This window comes from Hyperoodon ampullatus, assembly GCF_949752795.1.
Source record: "Hyperoodon ampullatus genome assembly, chromosome: 2".
Classification (NCBI taxonomy): Eukaryota; Metazoa; Chordata; class Mammalia; order Artiodactyla; family Ziphiidae; genus Hyperoodon; species Hyperoodon ampullatus.
This window is the reverse complement of record NC_136915.1, coordinates 50,910,809-50,925,538: the sequence shown is the minus strand read 5'-3', so window position 1 is coordinate 50,925,538 and position 14,730 is coordinate 50,910,809.

Below are 14,730 nucleotides of genomic sequence, written 5' to 3'. Positions count from 1 at the left end.
TCTGGAGAAATACTTGAACTGAGACTGATTAGATGACTTAAGAGTTCATCAGGTCAAGAGCAGAAGAGATGAGGTAGGGAATTCCAGATGGAGGGTCAGCATGAGGAAAAGCCTGGAAAAACTCTGGGGTACCCTAGGAGTTAAGGGAAGGGCTGCCTTCCTGGAGTGGGGTAAGCAAAGAGGAGAGGAATGAGCACTGAGATTGGTACTCACCAGTTTATACTCTTGTCCTTTCCAACATGATTTCATCTCTTCTACTGCATTTTATTTTCACCACTACCCTGCGTGCGTCATTGTTAGTAGCTGTGTTTCACAGGAACAGAAGCTGAGGCTCCCAGTGAGTTTTAAGAGTTTTTGTTGAGGCCCCTCATGCAGTGACTGGTGGGGCCACAATTAGGTCCCCAGCCATCAAGAACCATATTCTTCTCCTATATTTTTCTAGGAACCTGATGCCCTGGTGATCCTGGGGCACCCCCTTGATTCTACATCAAGGACCTTGAGGAACTGAATTAGTCATCAGAAGGTTCTTTGATGTACACAGCATCTGAGCAAAGGTAATCAGATAGTCTCCTGGGATATTTCATCCATGCTACAGCAACGTCTAATGAACTCTCGTTGCCCTGCTGCAAACCGCTCAGTTCTGGGGGGACTAGAATACTAGTGCTGAGAAGCCCTGACAGTTTCTTGCTACACAAACTTCCTTCATGTACATCCACTAAAAGACATTGCTTGATGATTGCTTCATTATTCCTTCAGAAAATTGGGTTACCAGATCATTAAGTTACTGCCTTCTTAGGCTATAGGTTTTCACTAGCTACCTGGACAAAATTTAGGCATTTCCCAGATCTCCATGGGACTGTCTGTCCATCAGCTCCTGCTGATGGCAAATCTCTTCCAAGGTGTATTTGATTCATCCTAGATTCATGCTCGGAGGGAGGAATGCCCTCACCTTATGGCAAATCTTGAAAAAAGATAAGCAGGTACCTGGGCTGTTATATAATCGACCACTCCACCAGTTCAGATGCTTACATGGGCCAGTAACAGAAGACACAATTTAAACAAGATCCAGGGCAAATATAGTGGCTCAGCGACATCATCATGGGCTTTCTATCTGTTTCACCATTCTCAGTGTTTCAAAGATGCCCCTTGTGTGGACTCAAGATAGCTTTAGCAGTTCCTGGCATCATAGGTAAACACAATAATCACTAGCAATGCAAGGGTGTTTACTTTCATCTTTCTCTTTTTTATTAGCAAGAGAAACCTCTCCTAGAAGCTCCCTACTTCCACCCAAGTAGACTCCCCTTCAGGTCCCATTGGCCCGGAGCAGGTCATATGCCTATACCCAAACTCATCCCTGGCAAGGGAATGGGACCACCATGATTGGCCTATAGTCGTGATTCACCCCCTTGGGATCACCTTCTTCTAAGCACATGGGAAAATGAACACCAAAAGTAAATTTAAAAATAAATAACAATCAAGGCTCTGATGGCAAAAAATAAGTGAGATGGAGGGTGGCTTTTGGGTTGGTGGATAGTCATTAGTGCTCTCCACCAAATGTTTCCAGTTCTCCTCTTGTACAAGGTAGGGTAGTACTTCCCTATCTTCTACCTCCTGGAAGTTGGGTGAGAGGCATTGTGACTTGTGTCAGTCAATGAAATGCCAGCAGTGGTAACATCTCTCACATCCAGGTGGGAGCCTTAAGAGTGAGTGTTCAATTCACCATGTTTCCTTTTCCCAGCCTTGTCAACTGTGGAAGCACAGAGATGGAATGTCCATTAACCTGGTCCTTAAATGACGGTGATGTAGATCAGGGTCCCTCCTCGCCCCCAGCATCAACAATAGACATTTAACAGAAGCAAAAATTAAACCTTTGTTGTATTAAGACACAGAGATGAGGGCTTTTTGTTACTGTAGCGTTATTTAGCCTTTCCTAACTGCTCCAGTAGGAAACAACTGTGTCTGCCGCAAGTATAATAAACAAAAGCCTGTATAATATTCAATACATATACCATTTACTAAATTTCTACTATGTAGCAGGCACTCTGCTGGGAATTACAAGGTAAATGTTAGGGCTATATTGTATACATGAGAAAATGGGGGTTTCCATCTTGTTCAAGTTCATGGAATAAGTGACTGGTGGAAGCCCGAGCTGAGTCCAGGTCTTTCTTGACTCAGAAGAGCTAGCTTTGCTCACATATGACCCTGCCCTTGAGTAGTACTGCCACGTGAATTTATATCTCAATGGAGCCTCACAGCCTCCCTGCCACAGACACTGCTATCATTCCATTTTGCGTATGAGGAAACTGAGATTCAGAGAAGAAAACTAACTTGTAGAACTTCACAGAACTCAAAAGACAACAGAGCCTTGCTACCCTTCTGACCACATGAAGAATCGAGATATTACAAGTTGGAAGAGAGAATTGAGGTATTAGGAGTTAGTGGAGGCACAGGGATTTTGGAGTCAGGTACCCAGGGGTTCAATCTGTGCTCTGCAGCTCAAACCTGGGAGACATGGATCAAGTTCATGAGTATCGCTATGTATCATTTCCTTCCTTTGTAAAAATAAGGCTAGCCATGTCTACCTCAGCGGGTTGTCAGAGGTTCATATATGTAAAACCCTGTATAGAGCAGGCAAGCAATAATTAGCCATTTTTCACTGTAGATTTGTTAATTTAAGAGGAAGTGATCAGGAATTCCACTTCCCCGCCCAAGCCAGTGTGAATGAATACACACACACACACACACACACACCCCACCCCGGCTGAAATGAAAACGTTTCCCATTAAGATTCAACGACGTCTCGCAGGACCTGCTTCTTGGTCATATAAGGGCTGGCAGGTCCTCTCTGCGGGCTGGAGAAAAGTTTTGTTTCCCCAGCTGCACTCGCAGGGGAATACTCTGCAGGCACGGGCGTTGGGAACCTGTTTGGCTTGGCTCAAAGGCCTGTCAGCACATTCAGGAAGTGAAGTCAGAGAGGGACAGGATTTCAAACAGAGCCAGCTGTACACGAATGCCCGAGCGGTAAAATGCCTTATCCAAGCAGGGTGCCTCTCAGCCTGGGTTGCCCTGGGTGCTGTCAGACGAGCCTCTGAATATGGCTCTGGGCCAGGAAAGGAAGAAGCAATCACTGACACCCAGGGAAGAGCCATGACTTCACAGCAAAGTGGCCAGAAGGACTAACTGGGGGTCATCTCAGCCAGTCCCCTGCCATGGGCCGGGGAAGGGCTGAGCCTGGGCTCCCAGAGCTTGCTGGGTGGAGGGGCTAATGTTCATCTCCCTGGAGTTTCAAAGTCAAGGTATGGGAGGGGAGGGGAAGAGAGAAGGAGGACAGTAAAATGAAGGACCAGGTTAGGAGTATTGGGAAGGGAGGGTGAGAAGTGGATGGTGCCTGATAGATGGTACCCCCCAGCCATGTTCCCGTGTCCAGGAAACAGTGCAAAGCTAAGACCTGAATCCTAATTCCAACTCTAACATCTCCCACCTGTGAGTGGGAAGATAGTTAATTTCTCTAAGCCTCTATTTCATCAGCTATGAAATGCAAATAATAACTACTCCCATAGGGTTGTCATAAGGATTCAATTAGCTAACCTACGTAAAAGGGCTTAGCCTAGTGCTGGCAAATTATAAATGTATCAGTTAGAATTCTATGGTTGCAAGTGACAGAAAATTCCATTAAAGTCAAAAGGCATTTTATTGGAGTATATCATTGAAAAGCTATCAGTAGAGGTAGCTCTAGACCTGGCTGGATACAGGGCTCAAATGGTATCATGAGGCTTTGATTGCTCTCCATCACTCAGCTTGCTGTGGGAAGAGTTAGCTTCATCCTCAGTCTCCTTTTGATAGTGTCAGCAGCTCCCATTCTCTGTCTGTAGGAATAAGTAAGATGGCTATAGTCGTTCCTCACATCCTCCCAGGATGGTGCTTCATTGATCTGATTGCGCCTCATATCCATCCCTGAACCAGTCAGGCACAGGACATACTAGATTGGCTGAGGTGTAGGTCAATTGCCCACCTCTAAAACCAAGGTTTTGGGAGTCTCATCAAACTGCATGGCCAGGGAAGAAAGTGAGGAGGAGAAGATTTTCAAAGGATAATCAGGACCTACGAAGGAGTAGGTGCTGGAGGTCAAACAGATTATTATTATCTGCTGTTATTATTATCAAATTTTTCAGTCCAGGATAGAGGGGCATTGACTCTGCTTCAAAAACCAGGTTGGCATTCGTGATCCACAATTTGATCTCTTCTAATGAGTTGGGAACTCCAGATATAAATCATCAAGAACATGCTTCTTTGGATGGAAAATGCTCAGGAGGGATGTATTCAATGATATAACATATATAAAAATATTCTGTGAAAACAATAGTCATTAGTCTTAGTCGCTGTTTTGATGGTCGCTGTAAAAAACTTGACCCAGGCCAATTGAAATAGAGAGTTGAAGATTCTCCAAGCAAGATTCTGAAACATCAAGAAGCCCTCTAACTGTATCTACTTCTGGTCTGTGTTTGTCTCCACTCACCTGCTCATTGAACTGTATCAGTATCAGTTTCTACACCAGGATTTCCACAATTCAATAGCTGAAGTAGTAAAAGTAGAAAAGAAAAACTGAAATCAGTTATCATCATGACTGAACCCTAAAAAAGGAGAATCCAATATACAATGAAACATTCTTTTTCCTCCCTATAACGAATCAAAGATCTTTACACCCCAGAACCAGAATGTGAGAAGGATCTCTGAAAATTCTTAGAACTGACTATAAGCATAAGAAGTGAATGATAAATCCAGTGTTGCAAGTACAAAATACCGAGAGGTTGATGAGTATCTACTGTGTGGCTTAAGCCATGGCTGGGAGGTAATATAGTAACCAGTTCTTGGCATAAATAGTCTTAAAATCTTTCCACCTGAGGAGAGTGGTATGGGATTGAATGATTGTCACTCTCTCAGAAGGCCGTGTGGCTCTATTCATTTACCCCATGTTTATTGAATCCATTCACCTCCTCTATCCAGGCACCTGCTAAGCGCTGGAGGTGAGAAGCTGTGTAAAACATGGAGCCTGTTATCAAAAGCAGGTGGATTCAATATATAATTGCCATGACAGAGGTAAATACAGGATACTTTGGGAGCAAGTACCCCACTTAAGGGAATTCAGCAATGGCTTCACTGAGGAGCTGATTTGGAATTGTATCTTAAAAGAGATGAGTGGGAGTTGGACAGAAAAATGGGGTGATCGTTTTCCAGGAAGAGGGGACATCAGGGACTAAGGTAAGGAGGGTTCAGAGCCCATCCATCCAGCATCAGCTATTTATAGACAAAATGGACAGAATTCCTGACCACTTATTGTCAGGTAAAGAAAAGAGACACCAGGGGGCTTCCCTGGTGGCACAGTGGTTGAGAGTCCGCCTGCCGATGCAGGGGACACGGGTTCGTGCCCTGGTCCGGGAAGATCCCACATGCCGCGGAGTGGCTGGGCCCGTGAGCCATGGCCGCTGAGCCTGCGCGTCTGGAGCCTGTGCTCTGCAACGGGGAAAAAAAAAAAAAAAAAAAAAAAGCCACGATCGGTGGCTTCAGTGGAGGTGCAAGCAGGGGCTGGCCTCAATCAGGGAAGTCAAGGAGGCCTCCCCAGGAAGTGACCTTTAAACTGAGACCTGAAGGAATTAGGCACATGGGTGGGTGGGGAGAGCATTGTTGTCTTGGGCAAGAGTGTGTGTTAGAAGTAATGAGAAGACCAGTGTGGTTAGAAGGTACCATTCCCTTGGGGGGAGGGGATGGGGGAGGAGGAGGTCACGGGACAGGTGGATCTAGAAGGGGTGTGGTTAATGCGGCATGTCCGAATATAGCACCCAAACTCCAAGTCTTAAACAATCTGAGAGGCTAGATGACGGTGAACAAAGGGGACCCAGGCTTCATCTGAAAGTCAACACTTCATTCCGAAGGCAGAAGCTCTGATTCCCGGCTACGAGAGACTGATCATGATATTAGCTGTTTATGAAGCTCTTGTGAAGTGCCCAGGCCCATGGTAAATGCCTTCTGTATTACCTTGTTTCAAGCTCGCAATAGCCTATCAGGTAACTAGCGCAGGCTTGTTCCCAGGTGAGGAAACTGAGACTCTGTGTGCTTACAGAAAATGGCTAAGGCTCCAGGACTGTAAAAGGCAGAGCAGGATTTGGCTCCAGAGTTGTGCCCCTGAACCCTCCATCGAAACGCCTCTAAAGAAAACCAAAAGCATTAGAAATATTGTAAAATTCCAGCAGCTCAGCAATATCACCCTCCCCGCATGGTATTTTGACAGATAGTCGGTTTGCAATGATATTCCTTTTCCTTAATGTGGAAGGTGAAGGGGGAACTCCAGGGACCTTTTTATGTTTTCTTTCCCATTTGTATCTGGGCTTTATGCCCCTGCTGTTTCGAATTCCATTTCAAATGAAAAAATAACTAAAAACCACACTCAGCCAAGCTATTTGGATTTAAAACAGACCAGCAGAAACCTGGAAAGAGTCAGGATTCTCCCTAATATATCAAATATAGCAGGCAGCCCCAATCTGAGAGGCTCTGCTTCATTTCGTAAAGAGAACAGGCTGTAATTTGAAAATGGATGAGTCAAGTTCACTGTTGTGACTTGTTTGAAGGTCTGGAGGCCAGGCCTGGTTTTGATCTGACAGGCCTGGGTCTCCAAACGTGGGTTATTCCTTTGCAAAGACTCAGAGAGGTGGCACGCTCGCCAGGCACAGACCTGGAGCAGCGTCACTTTGAAGAGTTCCTGGGTGGGTCTTAAATGGGATTTGGTGCCCATTGTGGAATCAGAGTAATGAGCTCAAAACCAATGATTTTCATTACGCCAGCAAACCAGTCAGCCACTCTGTTTGCTCAGGTGTGCAGCTGTGTGCCCCATGCCCTGATCTCTATAGAATAAGAAAATAAATATTTCTAAAGGAAGAAAGAATTGAAGATGAAGGAACGTCACAACTGGTGGGGTGGGAGAAGTGAGAGAGAGGAGATCCTGGGCTCTTTAAAGTAAGTTAAAGTCTTTGATATCTATTCTCTTTACTAACTGGTCACTCTCTCGTCCGTGTAGAAAAAAAAAGAATCTGCTAATGAAGTAGCAGGATTCCTTCAACTAATTACTGAATACATCACAACCCCTCTCCAGGGGCCGCCGTCAGACTCGAGCAGTGCCAGTAGATGGCGCCAGAGGGCACGAGCAGCGCTCCCTGCTTCGCAGGGTGTAAAGGATTAGAAAAAGCCCAGCCAACAAATTCGGCCGGGACAAAAGGATGGGCGTCGTTTGCCTTCAGGGGAACCAAGTATAAACACATTTTTTACAGAATAGGGAAGCATATGCGCTGGAACTGTTCTTGCCCCACCAGCCGGAGTCCAGGAAGCGAGCACCAGATACTGTTTACAGGGCAGCTCTTATTTCAGAATGAAGAATAAGGCTCAGCAGGTAGGGAGCCCTTGAGGACCAGCACCGAATTTCCAAGAAGCCCAAGCTGCGATGGATCTGCCAAGGGCTTGGCTCAGGAAATTCACTGGATTAGACAGTGGAGGTTGTGGAAATAAACCCATCTGTTTTACCAGAGGGACCATATTCGTATACTGGGGAAAATGTGAATTTCTAGAGTTGGACAGAAATGAGTTAAAATCCTGCATGTGTGACCTTAGGCAAGTCTCTTTCCTTCACTGAACAACAGTTTACTCATCCTTGGAATAGATGTAATACTTGTAAAGCATGGTGGGGAAGGGGGTGTGGAGAGTTGGTTTGTGAAAATCACTTAGCACAGCATTCAATATTCAACAGTCTCTGGAAAATCTCTTCCAGCCTTGGCACTAACACATTCATGTGGGAATCGGGACCACTCCAGGTGGAAAAGACAACCTTTCCATTTGTGTCACCACATTTTCTGATACACCCTGATTCTCTATGGGCTTATCACACTATTTTGCATCTTATTTACGTATACAGGTCATTATATTGGGTACCCCTTTAAAGCAAGGACTGTGGTAAAAAAATTCATCTTGCATTCCCAGAATCTATCAGGGCCCCTGCATCATAGCCATCTGTTGAATACACGAGTTTTTCTTATGAGCAAGTTGTTCCAACCCACCAAGCTGAGTGATTCAGATACAGTATTATAGCCACATCTCACTTTTTTTTTCTTCACTGTGCTCAGGAAAGAAAACAGAAAATACTATAAACCTGGTGATGAAAATTAATTTTGAATGTTTTTTTGTTTTAGCCAAAGACCAAATAAAAGCCAGATGCTAAGCAGCCATTTTCAGTATTGGCCAACTCAACCAGCCAAGACTCAAAATAAATTCCAAGACAGAATTACAATATGAGACATAATTCTATGATTTAATGTCATAGCCTAAGACTTGGACATGTGGCATTGTAGTTTATGCAGGCCAAAGAGAGAGATGCAGAGAGACAGGAGGAACAACCTGGGTGGAAGGAAATGACCGGGAACCAACGGGGTGAGGGATGCCCATGGTGGCCAATATCAAGGAGGAGATGCAGACAACAGAGCTTGGCTATTGTAAGTCAGAGAGACTTGGTCACTAAGTAGCCGCTTTGATTAGGACAAGTTACTTAATTGCTGACTCAATTTTTTCATTTATAAGATGGAGTGTATTAGTTAGGATAGGTTAACCTATGCTGTGGTAATGAATAAACTCTGAAATCTCATTGACTTTGCAAAACAAAAGTAAATTTCTCATTCACCCAAAGTCTCACCCAGAGGCAGGTTAATGGGAGTTCTACATCCAGTGACTCAGAGATCCCATTTCCTTCTATCTTGTGACACTACCACCCCATCTCATCATGTGGCTTCCAGTGTTACTCTGGCAGGGAAGAGAGCTGGAGAGGGCACACTGGCACTTAAGTGCCTTAGTGCAGAAGTGACATATGCCATTGCTGTTCAGAGGCCGTTGGTCAAAATTAGACACATAGCCTCAACCCAACTGCAAGGGAAAGAGAAATGTAGAGGAGCATATAGATAATTAGGGAGCACCATTCATGTCTGCCTCAGGGGATAATCATTAAAATAATTAAATCAATCAGAATTCACTCCTATTGAATAAAATAGAACAGCCAAATAACAGTGGTTTTAAAAATTTTACACATATATTTCCTCTGTTGAACAAGAAGTCTGAAGAGAGGTGGTGTGGCAGCTCTCAGTCTTCAGAAGCACGGGCTCCATTGTTTCTGCTCCACCACTGTTTGCATATGGCTTCCATCCTAAAGTCACTTCATGGTTACAAGGTGGTCTCCAACTGTCAAGTCCCCATTCCAGCCAAGACGAAGGAGGAAAAGATCAGGGCAATAAAAGGCACCCTACCAGCTTTAAAGAGCTTTCTCAGAAGCTCACCCAGCAACTTCCATACATATTTCTTTGGCCATTCCTAGTTGCGAGGAAGTCTGGGAAATGTAGTCTTTAACATTTGTGAATGAGAGAATGAACATTGGGTAGGCAGCTAGCTCTGGAGACTGAGGGACTTCCTCTGAAACCCATGCCTCTGTTGGAGTCAATGGTTCCCAATCATGTTTCTGTGCTTTTTCTCTCTACTCAAGAGACATATTCCTGGAATAGAGAGATGTTGTTTTCCTGGCTTGAGTTACATTTCTATCCCTCCATACCTGCTGCCCAGCTGATAGTTTTCACCACCTCTACAAGCAATAGGACCTGGTACTTCCCCAAAGCAAAATTGGGGTATGACTACCAGAAAGGCAAATGGATACTGGGCAGGCAAATATCACAGGCAAATTTAAGGAGGCACCTTAGTCTCAGGTCATACAAGTGCAGAGCCAGCACTCGCACGACCCAGAGAGTAAGGTGCCTCCTTAAATTGTGCACCTTGGATGTTTCTCTGGCTTTATCCTACTCAGGTGGATCAACTTCCAGAGCCCTTGCTCTTTCCCTGACACTAACAAGACAAGGTTTAAGACTGAATCAACCTATTGATACATGATCACCATGAGAGAGTAACTGGTCTTAGAGATTTAAGAAATACTTTCTTTGATATTAACTATGAGATGTAAGATTAAAAAGTCTTTCTGAAGTCTCCATTTCACAGCACCTCTGCTATTTTAAGAGCTAGCTTTGGGACTTCCCTGGTGGCGCAGTGGTTAGGAATCTACCTGCCAGTGCAGGAGACACGGGATTGATCCCTGGTCTGGGAAGATCCCACATGCCATGGAGCAACTAAGCAACTGAGCACCACAACTACTGAGCCTGTACTCTAGAGCCCACGAGCCACAACTACTGAGACCGTGTGCCACAACTACAGAAGCCTGTGCTCCACAACAAGAGAAGCCACCGCAATGAGAAGCCCGCGCACCACAATGAAGAGTAGCCCCCGCTCGCTGCAACTAGAGAAAGCCCGTGCACAGCAAAGACCCAACGCAACCAAAAATAAAGATAAATTTCTTTAAAAAAAAAAAAAAAAAGAGCTTTGATTGTTAGCTGGCATGGGAGTGAAAAGCCCTTCTGAAATACCTCGCCCTCCCATCCGCTTTCCAAGCAGGCAGTCTTGTTTATATATCATTTCTCCTGGATGAATCATTTGTAGCAAGAGTACAGCTTCCACTTGTCCATGAGAAATTGTTCAAAACAGTCCTTCCCACTCTGCACCAAACCTCAAGAGTAACTATAGATATTCAAAATGAGACTGCTATTTGTCAGCCTCTCAAAGTCAGGAAACAAATGAAAGTAACTATGTGCCATCACAAATCACTTTGAAAGAAAAAACAAAACCCTCCCAGTGATAGCTTTCTTTTCTTTCTTTTTTTTTTTGAGCTCCCACCCTTCATCTTCTGCAAAACTGGCTTTTATATTATGCTTCCTGCAGAAGCCTCCAGTTCCTTTTGTTTCTGGTTTCAAGGTGTTATTTTCACATGAAGCTTCCTGAAATCCATGCAGATTTATCATGGGGGAAAGGAGAAGGCTGGTTTGGGGGCCAGAGTTTAATTGTCATTTGCACCTTAGGGATCTGAACCCCCAAATCAAGGTTAGGGGGAAATGTAGAGTCATTCTCAATATTGTGTTTATCTGATATGCTGAATTTATGTAGTGCTGTACAAAGACCTTACAAAGAAATACATTTTCTGCAGGTCTCTGCCAAACTCTCAGGAACAGAGAAGGGGTAGGTGGGGAGACAGGGCTAGAGAAGACACCAGAAGTGGAGAATGGTGTCTGGATCATGGCTTGTGAATAGATACTGTCCCAGAGGCTTTACATTAATTCTCACAGCCCCCGCTTCAAAGTGAGTGTTTTTATCTCCTTCTTACAGGTAGAGAAAGCGAAGCTCAGAGAGATCAAGTAACTTGGCCAAGATCACACAGCAAAGAAATGGCAAGTGGGGCCCCGAATCTAGGCTGACCCTACTCAGTATCTGTGCTCTTTCAGGTGTGCCTTGCTGCCTGCAAAAGATCAGTTTATTTCTTGTTAGAGGGAAGATCAGCAAGATGTGGTAAGGAAACTGAGGATCTAGTCCCAGCATAGGGACATGGGACAAAGCATCCCATTCCCCTGGCTTTAGCATTCTCACCTATATAAAGAGTGGAGCTAGATGGTTCTTAAACTGCTTCTGCTCTCTGATCGTCTGGGTTTTCATATCTACTTTCATCAAAGGCATCCAACAAGAGAATCAAAATAACGGGAAGGGTGAGCCATAGGCAGGATCCCTCCCTGTGGGTCAGGAGTCCAGTAAAGGCCAGAAACCGCCACTGCAGGATAAATAAACTGAGCTTGGTGTTCCTTGCACCTTCTTATTTTCTCCTCAGCTTCCCTAGCCCCTGCCTCCACCATCCAGGTACTCTGCTCCTGGCTTTACCATGTCTAACCACCCCACCAACTGATAGCACCCCACCCAGGCTTGCCTGGATGCCTGCCTTGCTGAGTTCAAAGGTCTAGCTATTTTTAATCTAGCCAAATGAATGGCTCCTTTTTGCAACTTATGAGAACATGCTTCTCCAACCTGGGTAGACATAGCCCTGAATTGGGATGCGTGGCTTGGCGAGCAGAGCATGAACTGACTCTCAGCACCTGCCTACCCAACTCAGCCAGATACCCTGTGCAGTGCACAACTCACACAACTGTATGTGGCAGCCCTGAGACAAGGCCAACTGCTGATTCATTTCAGTGAATGGTATTCCATCCATCCAATTATGCATGCCAGAGAGGAACCTAGGAGAAATCCTTGACCCTTTTCTCACCTTCATCTCCCATGTTCTATCCACCATACTATGGATTTACCTCCAATTTATCTCTCCATCACTGCCACCACCTTAGTCAAAAGAACATAACCTTTCTTCTGAACTGCAACACTAGCTTCCTAAGTGGCCTCCCCCTCATCTATACTCTTCTGCCTTCTGTTTATTCCCATTTTCACAGCCAGAAGGTATATAAACTCAACTAGTTTAACACTGAGAGCTTGCAAATTGGAGAATCTTTTCAAAATATAAATATGACCATCCCCTTTCATGCTTGAAATTTTCAGTGGCTTCTCATGACTCTTAAGATAAAGACAGAATTCTTTGACTGGGCCTCCTGCATCATTAATCCCCACCCTATGGATCCAGCTTCATCTTGTATCATCTTCCTTTCAGCTCTCTCCTCTCCAGCTCCTGTGGAGAATAACCCAGGTACATGCTATTCCTGCTATCTAGAGCACTGGTCCTTCCCCCTCATCCCTGTTAACTCCTATTCACACTTCAAACGTGTCAAAGGTCAAGGGTTATGCCTCAGCAAGGCCTTCCCTTGTACCCCTCCTGATCAGCTCCCGTTATGATAAGTTCTCAGCGACAAAGGCCTTCTTCCCTTCTCTGAACTCATCAGTTACAACTGCACATGTATCTGTGAGACCATCTGACACTGTCTCTCTCTCCAGCCAGCTGTAAGGTACATAACAATCACACTGCCTGGGCTCATCACTGTATTTCTAACTCCTTACTGTAATGTCTAGCACACAGTTTAGATCGATAAATATGTGTTGAATGAATGCAGATTTGTCTGGCTTGGAGAAACCAACATTTAACAATGACCGGTTTTGATAATCCCCCAAGAAATTTGCAAGTTTAACTTCCCCCAAACTGGTGGTATAAAAGGAAGAGGAAGAAGAGCAAATCATAGAAAATTAGTAATTGACAAACAGGCCCCTCATAACTAGCCAACTCTGAAGGCATCGTCTGTGAGGCACTGTGGTTCACTGGTTCCTAGCAAATATTTGTTGAACTGATGGATAAAATCCAATCCGTCCAGGCCCAGATTAGATGCCACATCTGCTAAGAAGTCATTTCTAATGTGTACCAGTCTCCCGAAATAATCTCTCTGTTCCCTATATATTCAAAGCATTTTATCATTCCCTCTCTGATGATAGTTTTTATCCTCCATAAGAGTTATTTGGGTATCTGTCTCATCTCTTAGAGTACACTGTAACTGTCTAATGTATTTCTACTCTGACCCTCCATTCCCTAACACCTAGCACACTGTCTACCTATAGTAGTGCTCAAATCAAGTTTGGTCAATGAATGGATGTACAAATAGATTATAAATAATGCCGGAATTAGCTCTCTCTCTCTCTCTCTCATGGGTACAGACTGTTAGTTTGAGTGTATTCTGACTTTCCTGATCTTATAATCTCTTAAAAAAAAGCTTGGGAAAAGAATTGCTTAGGATACTTTCAATTACTTTAAATTAATTAATTGTCTATCATTTATTAAGATTCCATTGGGAGACGTCAGGTTTTTGTCTCCCTTCCCCCAGTCAAGCATCTTCAGTTCAGGTGGTTTTGACAGCTTTCTAATTCAAATCAGAGAACTTCCAGTAACTTCCCCAAACACTCTGGAGGTTCAAAATCCACCTTGGGAGAGTTCAGTACCCACCATATAATCATCTAGGTTTATGTCCTTATGATATGGAAATTCAATTTAATAACCATCAACACTTTCCTTGAGTCTCTTGTTTGTACCAGTCGAAAACATACATCGATACATAGAAAATCCATCCTTTTTTCAGGTCTCCCAATTCAAAGGAGGTTTAGATCATTTGTCAGGATGGTGCTAGTCTTTTTTCTAACCATGAGCTACCATAAGGATTCAAATACGTTTACAGAAATATGCCTTAGAGTTATCAAGTTTGAGAGCAGAGAGAAACCTCAGGTGTTATTTGACCTAAACGTCTATTTTACAGGTGACAAAACTTAAGTCCAGAGAGGAAGTGACTGGTCAAGTGGGTTGTGGAACTGAGATCCAAATTCAGGTCTTTGGAGTTGAAATACTTTTTATACCCTGACGATGTGCCAGTCTTCTTAAATACTTTATCTCTGGTTATCTCGAATAACACCCCGAGAAAGGTGTATCGCCCCACATTTTACAGATGAGGAGACTGGACTTAGAAAGTTGAAATGATTTGTCTCAAGTTTTCCTGGCTAATAAGTCCTCCAGATAACAAAGCTGGGATTGAAGCCCAGCTCTGTCTAAATCTGAAGACAGAGTGCCTTCCACTACATCATGGTGGTAAAGGTCATTGGAGCTTTGTGAAGAGCACGTTGCTACTGAGTGATGAGTTTGAGACCAAAAGAATGCAAATTCCAGACTAGAGAATTCAAGACTAGAGATGCCATATCCTCCTGCATCCCCACCCGCACCCCCCCTACACAAATACCACCAGCTCCCTGGATACCTAGACCAATATCTTCGTAAACTTTACAGTGCATGCAAGTCTTTTTAAAATGCAG